At 36.6% G+C, this 15,189-nt stretch overlaps 1 long non-coding RNA gene across 1 annotated transcript in view; it reads right to left on the bottom strand.

Annotated features, from left to right (window-relative positions):
* Window positions 1–298: 298 nt before the first annotated feature.
* LOC139164666 (uncharacterized) overlaps window positions 299–15,189 on the bottom strand; it is a 184,399-nt gene continuing 169,508 nt past the window's right edge. The window contains exon 4 of the long non-coding RNA XR_011558674.1: window positions 299–365. This is a non-coding gene — a long non-coding RNA (uncharacterized lncRNA). The remainder of the gene's footprint in view (window positions 366–15,189) is intronic.

Consider the following 15,189-nt stretch of genomic DNA (forward strand, 5'->3'; position numbering starts at 1 on the left):
TACTGTGGGAAAAAAGACAACAGGAGCTTTGACTAGTTTGACTAGTAGTTTTAAACTTCTTTGAAAATAACAAACATGTACCTCATCACAAGTCAAATACAGCATAGTAAGAAAGTTAATTCTTTTAGTATATATATTTATACCTCAAGGAAGTTAATAGAGTGCACAACATAACATGTACTTGACTCACACTTTAGGGTTTGGAATTTGCAATTTCTTGCAGTTGCTTACTTGTTCTTTGACTGATGCCAGAATGGCAGATGTGGTTTCTGCTTCAGATCCATCTCCATTGGATGTATTCAACACGGGGCTAAGGGAACTTGTCTTGTCTGATGACGATGGCTGGTCAGGAACAGGCATAGTTCCTACAATAAGAAACAACAGATAATTACATCCAGTGTTTTTATCAAGAATTCAAACTTTTTTTTCTTTTTTATGGTGGCTACAAAATATTTCCTCAAACGTCTCCATTTTCATTTCTGACATGAAGTATTTTGAGGAGACACAAACTACTACAAATTTTTCCTCAAATATTTGAAATATCAATCAGTGGAGTCACAATTAGGACTTAAAAAAATTAGTTGTGCCTGTTCTGCCTGACGAGGCTCAGGCGGTAATTAAGGTCCAGGAAATAAGGTCAGACACACACGGGCAGTGATAAACAGCACAATTGTATTAAACACAAAAGGAAAAACTAAACAAAATGTCCTTCTTCAGCAGTAAACCACAGTTCTAAGCGAAAGATCAGATAGATACAAAGTGCATGTGAAGTGAAAAAGCAACCAAATACAAAGTTCATGTAGCAGAAAAGTTCCAGGAGTTCTCCGAAGTCACGAGGCATGATAGAAGCCGTGATTCACAGGTTTCCCAATGCCTACTTGCCTGAACATGCTGGGTTGAATCCAAAAACACAGAGCAAAGATCTCAAAGCAGAGAACAGCAAAGCCATCCAAACCGCACAGATAAACGTCCACGGTTTGCCTCTGCCTCTGTTCCCTTTTGTAACTGTAGCCCTCATTATGGGGACCACACCTAGCCCTCATTCTGTGGACCACACCCAAACACAGGTGACACCATAATCACCTTTGATAATCTCGTAATTGAGCCCTACATTGCATTGTTCTATGGCTACGCATATTGATTATCTGTTCAGCATTCGAATCCAGAGAAGAGAGGCTATCCGACGGGCTGCCTGCCAAGTCCCCTGGGCTGTCTGCCAGCTCCTCTGGGCGATCTGCCAACTCCTCTGAGCTATCTGCCAAATCCTCTGTGCTGTCAGCCAAGTGTTCCTGGCTGTCAGCCAGGCTTTCACAATCGCTCTGTGACGCATCTCTCACAGAGGTGGGAGCAGCAGCCGGCCCAGGCCCAAACACAACAGTGCCCAATTTGTGTATAGCCATAGATCAAGATATGCATTACATTTAATTTTTATTTACTTTAAGATGGATTTTGGCCCAAAAATGCAATGTATGTGACAATTGTAGTATTATATCTCTACAGCTCTATAAAGTAGCTGGACTGAGCTAACAACCAAGATATATTGTAGAATTTCCTACAGATACTTATTTCATCACAATGAAAATAGAATTCTGGATTCATCTTAGTTTTTGTCTCAACCACCACATTTCTTCTTATGTTCAACTGTGAGATAGCAAGCGTGCCAAGATCTTCTAGACTTCTGATTGTAAAGGAACTGAACTTAAATGCCTTTTATCCAATTATTACTAATTTTGCAAATAACAATGATAGATTTAAACCTCTGAATTTACTATGTTTAAAAGATTTACCTTTCTGATTAAAATTGTAGATTATATTGAATAACTAAGGGTTGATTTTATTAAATGTTCTAACAAGTTAATATAAAGTAACATAATCCCTTTATATGCTAAGGGAATTAATTATCCACAACTTTCTTCATCCACAATATCATGTATTATAATTTAACTGCTTGTTAAGAGAAATGGGACCAACTCTGCACTATTTGAAGACATTTATGTAAAAAAATAGCTAAAAATCACATAAAGCATAATGATTCTGTACAATTTTCTATACTTAGATCACTAGAATCTAGAATACTTAAGGAAAAGGCAGGGAATCTTTTTTGAGACTTGAACAACACACACACAAACACAAATTCAGGTGTCAAGGACCATACAAAGCATAATGGTGAGGTGACGACATCACCGGAGAGCAAGGCAGAGGGGAAAAAAGAGAAAGAGAATTCCCTGTTAACACACTAATTTTTTTTCATATTTTACAAGATTCACGACCTTCTGTTTTTATATTATATGCTATGTATGCTATTTTTCTTATTAATTTTAGAGGAAAATAAATAATAAAATGTAATATTTATTCCTGAAGAATTGTATACCTCTTTAGTAGCAATATATTTGCTTCTTTAAGTAAAAAATTAAGAGGATACTGTTCACAAAGAAACATTTTAAAAAAGAAAGTTTTAGAAATCGTCCCGTTTTCTAAGCTACTGAAATTTGCTAATGAAAATTGCATTTCATTTTGAATTTGTACAATGACTGTGAAATCAATAGGTAACTAATTCTTACAATACTTATACAGTACTAAGAACTTTCAAAATAATACAAAATTGATCCTTTAAAGAAAAAAAATTATAAATTCACAAATAGTTATAAAACGTATGCAAAAATATAAATATTCCAAATTAATACTTAATATATTTCCAATTTAAGCCACCCTGGCTTTCTTTTTCTGTTTAGGAATGTGCCTCATTATTCTATTTATTTATTTATTCGATTTTTATGCCGCCCTTCTCCTTAGACTCAGGGCGACTTACAACATTTTAGCAATAGCACTTTTTAACAGAGCCAGCCTATTGCCCCCACAATCCAGGTCCTCATTTTACCCACCTCAGAAGGTTGGAAGGCTGAGTCAACCTTGAGCCGGTGATGAGATTTGAATTGCTGACCTGCAGATCTAGCAGTCAGCTACAGTGGCCTGCAGTACAGCACTCTACCTGCTGCGCCACCCCGGCTATACTTGGAAAAGCTTCTATACCACAGAGCACCCAATTAAATTATTGGAACAGGACAATATGGAATTTAAAGTGTTTTCAAATATTAGGTGTCAGAATAATATTCTCTTCTCTTTAGAAACACAGAAAACAAACAATGCAATTTGATTTTCATTTTTACAGTTGTTTGTTTATTCTTATTCTTATTAGTTAAAACAAGTAAGTTACTCCCTTCCCCTTAATCCACTTTCCTAGAAACATAAATAACTGCACAGCCAAAAATAAAACAAAACAAAACACAGGAATGTTGATTAGGACACAAGGAGATAAGAGTAGTGCAAGTAATCCCTTATACGTGACAGGTCACAATGGTTGTTTGAAGGTACAACATACCTTGTAAAAGCCATATATGACCCTGTTTCAAACGTAGGGTAGCTGCAGCCTTCCAATAGACCTTCACCCTTATGACCACCACGGGGATGCTGCAGAACAACACCCTCCATACTTCTCTCATCCATCCTGCCCTAACAGGACGCCAGAGCACTTGGAAAAAGTTCATCTCTAAAGAAAAAGCAACTACCTGGCTATAAAAAGATTCTCTCTGGCAGCAAAAAACTTAGAAACCTTTGGAAATCTTTTTGCTGCCTGGCTGAGTGCCTTTAGAATGTGTGCCTTTCTGCCATAGTTGTTTGGTGCATATTTGTGCTATAGCCACTTTTGCTTTGGGCTGAACGTTTTCTTCATCTCCCCAAGGCAAATAAACTGCAGAATCTTGTTTTTGCTTGTTTGCTTCCCTTTCCTCTGTTGTAATCTTCAGCCTGGAATCACTCATTGAGGTAAGTAATTTACAGATTTTACCACCCTCCAGCCAGGGGCAGAAGGAAGGGATTAAGCAAGGGAAAGATTTTGGGAAGCTGGCCGTGAAGTTGCTGCCTTTGGCTTCCCCAAAAGCTAGTAACAGCTAGGAGGTATTTGCAGGTTCCTGACAGCCAGTTGATTGGGGCAGAGGCCCAGCCCACAAGCTCAGCTTCATTGGTCAAGCATGGAGGCTCTCTGGCATTGGAATGTCACATGCCTAATCCAGTTGGTCTTTTCTCCTCTGCTCGTCTGTCTTTGGCTCTGCAAAGCCCTTTATTGCTGGTCTGCCTTCTTTATGGACCCAGCTGATGGTGGGCCTTCCAGGGCTTCCTCCACTCTTGAAATATCCCATGCTTGCTTAATGGCCCACATGTTAATTTCATAGCGGCATCAGGGAGAGCAAGAGTGGGTCATTAAGTGTGTGTGTAGGGTGTTCACTTAATAGTTGTCTTGATTTCTGACTTATTGCAAGACAAGGCTGTTAAAGATAACACCTGGAGGAAATATTACATCAATAGCAATTTTCTTCAAAGGACCCAGCCTTTGTCTAATTCAAAGGATGATTGTAGTACAACCCCATTACATCATCACTGCATTAACAATATAACCAAATCAATAATGTTGCTATATAGAATTCTATGTATATTCTAATTTGCATAATTTTGTATAGAGGGATTTCATCCCCACTTCTTTCAGGCTTTTGTTTAGGCCACCTTCAGTATCATATTAAAATTATTTGTCCTTCAGTGATGTTATGTGACGTCAAAAGACAATGGATAACCATTATTACAATAAGCACAAAAAGCAGTTCAGCAACGCTTTATATCTTTGCTAATCCTAGGTGCTCACTATGGCATTTCATTATTGTTCCAATTAATTGCTATTATTCTATAAATAACTGTTACTATTAATGTCAGTCTGACATTTTCCATGATTTTTAATAAGACCAATACTTTTGAAACTATTGTCCTAAATTTGAAAAAAAAAAATCCCACAGATTAGATTACATAAAAATGCCCCCCCCCCCCCCCAAAAATGATTGTCATTTGGTCAAAAGAGTGCCTCATGGTCAGGCAAATTTGACTAACTAATTACCTGGTTTTTATTATGATTTGCTCTGTGTGGCTTTCCTTAAACAGTCAACAGCCTATTTCAAGTCATTTTTTCATCTTCAATAGTTCTGGTTTATTTTGTTGGCATGCCAAAGAAAATCACTTCTATTGTTCCTAAATACCCTCAACTCCTGAATTCATTCAATAATAAATCTATGTGTGTAGCCCATGACTTACCAGGTATAATTTACTTATGGACTTACTAACAGTTCTTAGGAAGATCCATATTCTAACAAGACCCTTATTGATTCATCATACTGTCTTCTATAATAAAAAATCCAGCATTTGAATTCTACATTTGAGATCTGCTTACCAATTGCTTCTAAGAAATAATTTTCATCTTCTGATTTTCACATATGTTTCCAATTCTATGCATATTCATCTCCAAATCCCTCATAATAGAGGATATTGAAAAGATACAGAAATCATGGAAATTTTGGTCCTATTAAATATCTCAGAGGCATTCAGGCTATCAATAATTGTATCTTCCTGGAGGCATCAGTACAACCATATCTCTTGAATGTATCATTGATCCTATCTCCTCTTTTCCTCCCCCACCCTGCCACATCAAGCCCAACAACGTCCTTCCAGGAGAGAGTATTTGACAGTAGTGTCCGCTGCTGCTAAATTGCGCCTTTCAAGAGAGAGTAATAGGAGTGTTGCTTCACAGAAAGTTTAGCTATTATTCTAAAATTGTTTAAGCTCATCCTTCCTTTGGGCAACCACATCTTCCTCACATGAGAGAGAGAGAGAAAGAAAGAGAGAGAGAGAGAGAGAGTCCTCCTTTCGTTGAATTGGGTGAATGGGGTGGCTGAAACTGGAGGGGCTGTGATGGTAGGGCTGGGCCGAAGAGCTAGGGGCCTTTCAACGAGGGAGAAAAGGCAGCACTCAATCATCCGAGGCAAAAGCCTGGAGACCAAACAGCTGTGGGCAACAGGAGGTGGCGAACAGTCCTAAACCCTTCATCTATAAGGGTTGCCTCAGTTCATTTACAGTATATGGACAACTTTTGCCTCCTAACTGTGTTGGATTACAACTTCCAGAATTCCCAGATTTTGAACCTGTTCATTTACAATTATATGTGAGTGGGCTCTAAGTAAAAGAGAAATATTCAACATTTGGTTGTAATTCGTAAGTATTTCAAGGTTTAAACTTATATGTGATCTAGAAACCAAATCATACAACCTTCTTTCAAAATAAGTAATTTGAAAATGCTATAGAAAAAAATAGCAAGTTTAGAAATTATGTTACTGAAGAAACCTACAAGGAATATACTTTGACAAAATAAATAAAACATCATAACCACAGACTTCATTTTTATTTATTTATATGAGTTCTTGACATGAACTGAAAACATCTTCCCAGGATTAGTACATCAGATATTATATGCAAGTAAATGAAATTATCCCTAATATTAGTCACAGGCGGTTAACCCTAAATTGTTTTATGTTTACAACATCACACTTTTGATAAAGTAAAACTCTAATCTAAACTTAACAATATTCTTTCTTGCTGGAGTATCCTATGCATAAATCAGAGGCAGTATAGCTTTCCATTCCATTTGCTGGAGAGCAAGGAGGACTATTGCTTTTGATCTGAGAGATTCTACTCAGGTATTAAAATTAATAGCAATTAGAATGCTTCTCCTTTAAAATGTATTTAAACCAATTTTAAAGACACCTAAAGTAATGAATACTAAGTTAATGAATTGCCACAACATAAATCAGGTGTGATGTATTTGTGGATCCTAGAGGTTGGTTGATTCCAACATTGATCACTAAAATATTAAAGCAAATGGTTTTGGGAAGAAGTCCAATATTATTTCATGGATCGTAATAAAACATGCATTACTCTTTGACTAGGCACTCTGATGAGACCTTGTCAAATATACTTGAACCTCTTGCATAGCTCATAAGCCTTCGTGATACACTAACTTCAGTATATCTTTTTCACTGTCTTTCAGATATTCCTCCAATGCCCTTTTTTCTTCAACTGTCTGATATACTTGCAACATTCCATGCTGACCTATTTTCCTTGATAAGTAGTGTCTGTCAACATCACTGCCTGGATGGGGATAATCCCTTCCCATAAATATGTTGAGATATAATTTATAGAAATCCATACTGAAACAACATCACACAGGTCAACAAAGACTACACTAGATTTTGGAGTTCCAGGACATCTAGTAACAAATAGATTACAGAATTCCGTATGTTGTCTCAGCAACCAGGGCCAGCAGCTGCAGAATTACGTGAAGAGGTGTTTATACATCCCAAATATACAAAGATAGAAAAGAAAAGACAAGAGAAAGGAGAGGAGGAAAAGAAAACAGAAAAGAAAGAATGATGTTATTACAAACCAAGTCCAATGAGAAGAAAATGAAAAGAACCTGAAAAGAATGCATCAGTTCTGGAAAGAAGAACATCCAGAATCAGAAGTAATAGAAGAGAGGCTAGCAGATCAACATCAAATTATACTACAAATAAAGTATTCACAGGAGCAGAAGTGGAAGAGCCACAAAGGTATACTCATGGCAAAAAACAAAAACAAAAAACTAAACACTTGCCCAGAAGTAGGTCAGACTATAGAGGCAAACCAGGAGGGAGTCAATAGTGCAGGAAACCATCATAGCTATTGAATCAGCCAAGAAGATCAGCAAATAGGAAACCTGAATTTTACTTTATCAGCAGGATCTCTGATTTTAGTCAAGAAATTTTAATCAGAAATTTTTCTACTGATCCATCCATGGAGAAACTGCATGTGAACCACTCAGAAGTAAAAATCAAACCTTCAGTGTTCCCTTTCTAAATCACTACCAGGTTCTATCTTCATCTTTTTTCCCCTTTATCTTTTGCAGAAATTGTCCATGTAATTCTTTTTCCCCTCAAGATTATGTTTGTGCTTTTATTACATTATTCCAATATTCAGGTTTTGTTTCTTGTACATGAATAAAGAGTTATTCTTGGCTATCTTTTACATAATCAGCCAATGCATGCTATCCTTCTTTAACAGCTTTAAATAAACCTCTGCTTTCGTTTCTGAAGAACTATCACTATTTCTGATGAACATATATTATCAAGCAATTACTACTATAATAATTATTATATAAAATATTATATTATTATATACACAAAAATATGAAATCACAGCTGCAAATTTTTAGCTAGTGTTGGCCTTTGTAATCATGAAGTTCTTCTCAAGAATCTAGGATATTGTAATATATTACATAGTATAACACAAACATTTGACTAATTGATGGTAAATAATTTGTGGCTTGCATACATATTTGACTTACAGATTTAGGAATGAATCTCATTTTTAACAAAGGGATCATTTGTACTGCATTTTTTTTAAAAAAAACACCATACTAATGATTATATTTTGCAAAATGAAATGTATGTTGATATTTAAAATATATATTTAAGATTTTTTTAAAAAATCTCACACATTAATTTGTTAAAGTAAGGTATTCTGAACATTGATCATGGTATCCTGATGAAAACTGGTTGTGAGGAATGGGATTAGATGATTTCATCTCATGATGATTCCACTCTTACTTGAGTAGATGATATAAATCATTAGGCATGTGGGAAGAGCAGTTGAGCTTTTGACATCTTTGGTCTAGTGTGGCAAAGGGTTCAGTACTTTCTCCCTCTCATTTTTAATATCATCATGGAACCATATCCCAAAACTGGAATTGACTCTGAGTGGAGGTCCACTCTTCTTAAAAGAATAGTTCTACAAGTTGGTGGTTCTCCTGGACTCATACCCTAAATTATTTGTGCATCACTATGTTAAGTCACCAGTTTATCAGTTTGATAAATTATTTCTGTACTATTGGCAGCCGTTAATTAATAGCTTGGTAGAGAACCATTAATGCAACTTAACTTGGCAGAGAGCAGTGCCTGGGTAATTAGAATACTGTACTTTCCTATTCAGAAAGGATATGTAGTTTAGTAATAGCAATACACTTATATATTGTCCCATAATGTTTTACAGTTCTCTGGACAGTTTACAATGTCAGCATATTGCCCTAGACAATCTGGATCCAAATATTAACAACCTTGGAAAGATGGAAAGTTGAATCAACCTTGAGTCCCATCAGGATTGAATGGAATACTGCATTCCATCCAGTGCATCACAAAGATTCACCTCAACCCACTGAAGTATGAAAGTATTGAGCTTGTGTCAAATATCAGTATTCCTGCACATTCCTTTCTCAGTATTGGCTCAAAGTTATTATATTAATCAAGACTATTGGAGAAATGAATGCCCCAAAATGTATGCTGAAAGCTATGTGAATAGGACTGAAGTAATTTCCTTTTCCTGCATATATTGCTTAATTAGTACCATAGCCACAGTGTAACAAATTTGCTCCCTACTAAAGTATGAGAAAATAGAAAAAATAATATATTGCTTTGATTTTGATTTTTCGAGGAGGAAATTAGAATTTTAAAATCTGTTTTTGAAGGATTAGTAACTCTGCCATTTTATTATTATTATTATTATTATTATTATTATTATTATTATTATTATTATCATTATCATTATTTATTAGATTTGTATGCCACCCCTCTCCGAAGACTCGGAGACTCCATTTCTATGGAGATGGATGGTACCTACATTATTCCTAAATAAATATGATTATAGAAAGAGCAATATCATTTCAGAAGACGAACAGATTTAAAATCTGATTAGTATCACCCATGATAATAACACTATAGAAGATAGTCGTAAAATATTCCATTCACAACAAGTCTTAAAATAGGAAAAATTTCAAAAGGAGTGTGTAAATTAGCTCTGCATGTCCAAACAGGTCTTTGGACATGTGTATCTGTATGTAACAGGCAGTTAAGACATATTTCAAACTAATTTTGGAACACAGAGGAATACAAAAACAAAACGAAAGAGATATTACGTAATATTGTACCCTGGAGTTGAAACATTTAAAAATGTTAATATTTCTTCTACGCATGCTGAATGTAGGTGTTTAGAATCTAGTCCTATAAACAGTAACATTGGAGTTTTATTTTGTTTTACTAACCTGAGAAAAACCATTTTTGTAACCATTTCCAAATAATTATGCATAGTTATTTTTTAAAATAAGTGTGTTGACAGCAACAAAAGAGGATATACTTTTCCTTCATATCTCTGAGAGATAGATTAATTTGAAATAGGTAAAGGTACAGGTGTCCCTGTGGGTTTCATTGCACTAGTCTTAGCTTACTTTGATTTGAGCTACATTAAATAAACTAAAGTCATCTACTAACAAATGTATTTATTTATTTTTAATTTGATTTGTATGCCGCCCGTCTCCGAAGACTTGGAGCGTAATTCCCACAAATGAAATTGGGCTAAATCTAGACTTGGTTAAAAGCAAACTTACTTAATTTACTAATGACTAACTTATCCCATTGATTTCAGTTGTTTATTGCAAGTCTGTCTAATTCTGAATCCAATCCAGGGACACAAAAACAACTTTTACAAAACTGACATATTTGAACTGCCTCTAAGATTAGCAACTGTATCACAGTATGCAAACATGGAAAAGTAATGCCAATTTTTAAAAAGAGAACTGTGGGATGAAGGCTGAGAAAATTGCAAGCTAGCCAGTTCAACATCTGTTCAATGGAGAAAGCATTATTAAAGATAAAGTTGTCAAGTACATAGAAGGATAAATCTTGCTGAGGAATTAACAGATGCTTCTGAAAATATAAGCCTGAGATAAACAAGCTCCCTGGCAGAGATGACCCACTAGACACTGTTTACTTGGGCTTCTAAAGATGGGGTTTGACAAGTGCCTCATCAAAGTTTCCTGAGCCAAACTTAGCAGTTTGCTACTGAGAGGGGACTGCTGCTGAACATGAATGGAGCTGAGGCCAAGAGATAACTGCCTTAAATCAAACTTGATGGAGACAGAAGCTATTAGACCAGAGGTAATGAACAGGCAGTTATAGCAGGTGATAAACTGGAATATGGCTAGCAGTAGATATAAAGGACATTCTCAGACTGAGAAGCAATTTGAGATATTTTGGACTGGACTGAAAGCTAGGAAGGTCCTATAATTGGTGTTTGAGAGAGAAAGTGGAGGAAATTGTCTTGCAAAGATGCTTACTAACTTTTATACTTTTCAGTTTCTTCATAAGCAAAAATTAAGAAAATTATCCTGGGACCTCAGTTAATGTGGGGACAGATACAGAACACTCTCCACTTGTTTTCTAAATACAAGGAGGATAGGGGCTGCATATATCCCCAAGGTCCTCTCATGCACACTGCTATGGTTTGCTTTTTAGGAATATGCATTACATTAGAGTTGTTCAAAACTGATTATTCACAATCAAGAATAGTGAATTCTGTTTAAAATTTCAAACTATAATTTGATCCCCTATTTAACCCCTGCAATCTAACAATGGATTTCATTTCAGGTTCTGGAGAATTCTGGGTACATTGAAGATTTTATTGTAAATAAAATAAAATAAAATAAACTTTATCAAACCTGGGTTGGAGATCGGGGGATTAGATAGCAATGTATGGAGCAATAAATGATAAATGCAGAATAAAATGTTGTTTTGATTTATTGAACATGATTTGAGCTATGACAACTGTTCTGTGTGTGCCTGCCAGTCTGTGTTCTGCTCAATTTAACAACTGAAATTCCAGTACCAATTGTGGTCATAAGTTGAGAACTACCTGTCAACTCTTTCTAAGCAATTTTGTTAATCAGAGCAATAGGCATTATGCTTTTCAATGACTCATCTGTTTTTCTTTAAAATTCTTCTGGTAATCAAAAAAGATCTGTAAACACATACACACACACACACCTCTTTAGGACTATAAATCTTTTTGCAACCCCTTTGTTTAGTCTGGGAGGAAAGCCACTAATGCAATCCAATCAATTGACTCAATCTTCCCTTCCTCTCCACTACAATTTGGGTCTCTTTCAAAGTGCCTTTTAATAGACAGGATCACCTGTCCCATTGTCCCCTCCCTCCACACCATTTTTTCCAGTAGATCCAGATTAGTAATTCTTCATTTTAGGTAGAAATTTCTTATCAAATGAAAAGTTTGTAGGAAAAAGCCACTAAAATGGGAACCAGTGATGTGTATTTGATTTTCTTTATTAGTATCCCTATCCAGCTACCACTGAACCCAGCCAAAATGAACAGGAAATCCTGAGTTTAGCTCACTAAGGATTATACCGAAAAAAATAAAAAAGGTGGTAAACTATAGTGTGTAATTAATTATATAATACTGTATAGCACCCAATCTTACATCACTAAATAAGACAAATATTTGGATCCAAATCTCTCCCCCTCCCCTTTTAAAAAACCAATAAAACTATTACAAACAAATATAAAGCAAGAAAGAAAAGAGAAAAAGAAAGAAATCAAGATAAATTAAAAAGTGAGTGCAACAAAAAAGAAATTAAAGAAAAAATAGAAAATAAAAAAGTTATTAAGAAGTGGTTCCCAATATTCAGCACAGTTAGAAATATTCAACAGTTATAAATACAATTATATTTTAACATCTCTTGCTAAAGTTTCATCATAATATAGTAATTTTCTTTCTATAATCTGTCCTATCTTATCATCAAAGGCATAAACAATTTTTTCATTATTATCTAAAAAGCCCATAAAGCTTTTTCATCACCAATAAATGTAGATACTGTTAGTTAATTCATCCATCTCAGCAAGATCTGTCAATTTCATCAACCATTCCTCCATAGTAGGTAGTGTCAAATATTTCCATCTCTTTACATGTAATAATCTTGCCATGGTAATCATATACTGAAATAATCTTTCTTAATTTTTTTCTGTTTATCCATTAATCTAAAAGGAAAAATTCTGGCTCCAATTGTATATAAATCTTTAAAATCATCTGTATCAAGGTAATCTTGAGGCTGAACATTTTGTGTTTCCCCTTATCTACATCACTGAGCAGATGCAAACCTTGCAGAGTTAAAGGTGGCATCCACTATTAATTGGGCTGCTGTAATTAATCTATTTATATCCTGTCACAGTTGTGCATCTTCTGGAGGCATACGCTCCTGCAGTTGGTGAAGCTAGATAAGTGATATTCTTGGGAAAATGATGCTGTAGTTGCCATGCGTGCCATGCCACTACCTGTAGTGATTGTTCAGAGCTACAGTCCTCTGGGCATAAAGATTTAGCTGGATCCCCAGGGAAGCTAGACGATGAATGAAGTGCTGTTACTGGTGCCTCAATGGAAGGCACCTGAATAGATTTTGCTAAATCTGGTGCCACATTATATATGGTTTTCTCCACTGTGGGTGGGTTGGGACCCTATCTTGGAGAAGTTGATTGACGGGTGATGAGGTCAACAGACATCTTAGGCAAAGGAACCACTACAGATGTTTGTTCCAAAAACAGGGGATCTGTCAAGTCTTTAATCACCTGTTGACCGAAGTCTGCTCAGGTAGAATGCTTTCATCATCTGACAGCTCCAAATTGGGCTTTTCCTCTACTGCAGAATGTTGTGACCTATTGTCTTGATCACAGTGGAGTATCTTCCTGAGAAGAAAGATACTCCAGATCTCCTCTGGTATCGTGCATACCACCAGAGGTCCCTTGGCCTTGCCATTTCGACTGCTGAAGACCCGTCGCAATGCCCTGGCAAAGAGCTTCTGTCTTTATGGCCTGCATGTGATCCGGTATAATTGATCTGGAGTCTTTCATGGTGCTACGACCCACAGAGGTCAGAGTGAAGCTGGCCTCTGGCTGTGTAGTGCAATTTGGCCTATTGATAATAGTCACCTCAGAGAGAGGTAAAAATTTTTCCTGTGAGCACCATCGTTGGCAATCAGAATTAGGAACAATAGAATCCTGGGCAGGATTGGTGCCACCTGGTGTGCTAGTGGCCTGTCTTGCAGTATTGACGATGCTGTCATCTGAGCCAGCTTTTTGTTTTTCCAACTGGGGAACCTCTTTGAGTCAACAGGGAACAAAGTGCCTGCTTTCTAGATTGGACCTGAACCTAGTCAGCCATCAAAATGAGACCTACCAAGATCCATCACTAATTTGCAGTACATCACCAGGGAGATTGATGACTCTTACACAAATTGAATGAAGCTTCTCCTTAGTTCTCTTCTTAGTTTTTAGAAGCCTGAAGTCCTCCTTCTGAGTTTCACCAGAGTACCTGATGCAGAATCATCCTTTCAACTTGCCTGAGTTCTCAATTGCATGAGAACCTAGGGATCCAGAAGCCATGAAACACACTGAATAATCCAGTCGAAGAGCATTATCACAACAGTTAGCACAACAGTCTTTCTTTTCCAACTGTTGGGAAATTCATCCAACACAGAATTGAAGGACTCTGTGTGCAGGTTACACAGGAAAGTTATTCTCTTCAAAAACAAATTTTCTGGTTTATCTCTATTTCCAAGGGGTAAATGTGCAAATGTTGCTTACTTTAACTTATACATGTGAGATTCTGTTTTACATATTTCATTCTGTCATGAGGTAAGAAGCGTCCAAAATTTTAGCTGTCTTTTTCATAGCAAGCAACTATTTTTTCCTGCTTTCCCCTATTAATTAACACAATATAAAGTGAATCATTTCCTTTTAACTTTTCTATTTTTTCTTAGTTCTATGATGTTATTCTTATTGAATCAGAACTCATGTCTGTATTCTCTCTATGTCAAATCATTCATTGAATTAAATTTGTTACTGTGAACAATTTTTGCTGTATCCGAAATGGCTACCTTGTAACTCCTGTAAATAGTTTGTTCCTCTTTCCAGCGCTGTCTGAGCCGAAGCAGGAAGTCGCTCCTGATTGGCTCAGACGCGGCCGGCTCTAGCTTTGGCGGGAACCGCAAATGTATAAAAGGAGCGGTTTCTCCAGGCAGAGTCAGTCGGTACTCGCTGAATTGTCACTTTACCTTGCTGAGCTGTCACTTATACTCTGAGCTGAATAAAAGTACCGATTGCTCAAAACCCTGCCTCTGGGTCTACTTCACTGGCGACGAACGGACGGAAGAAACATCGCGTGCAAAATGAACAAAGTCCAGATCGGCCAGGCTCCGGAACTCTTCAATCCCGAGAAAACGACCTGGGACGAATACATGACCACCTTCGAGATCTTCCTCGAGGCGGCGGGAATACAGGACGCCGAAGCCGATCGCAGACGGGCTATTTTCCTTAATTACTGCGGCGCAGAAATCCGTGGACTTGCCCAGACTCTCACCGAACCGGAGCAAGCAAGAACCGTAGCGTG

Source organism: Erythrolamprus reginae, chromosome 3, assembly GCF_031021105.1.
Source record: "Erythrolamprus reginae isolate rEryReg1 chromosome 3, rEryReg1.hap1, whole genome shotgun sequence".
In the NCBI taxonomy this organism is placed as follows: Eukaryota; Metazoa; Chordata; class Lepidosauria; order Squamata; family Dipsadidae; genus Erythrolamprus; species Erythrolamprus reginae.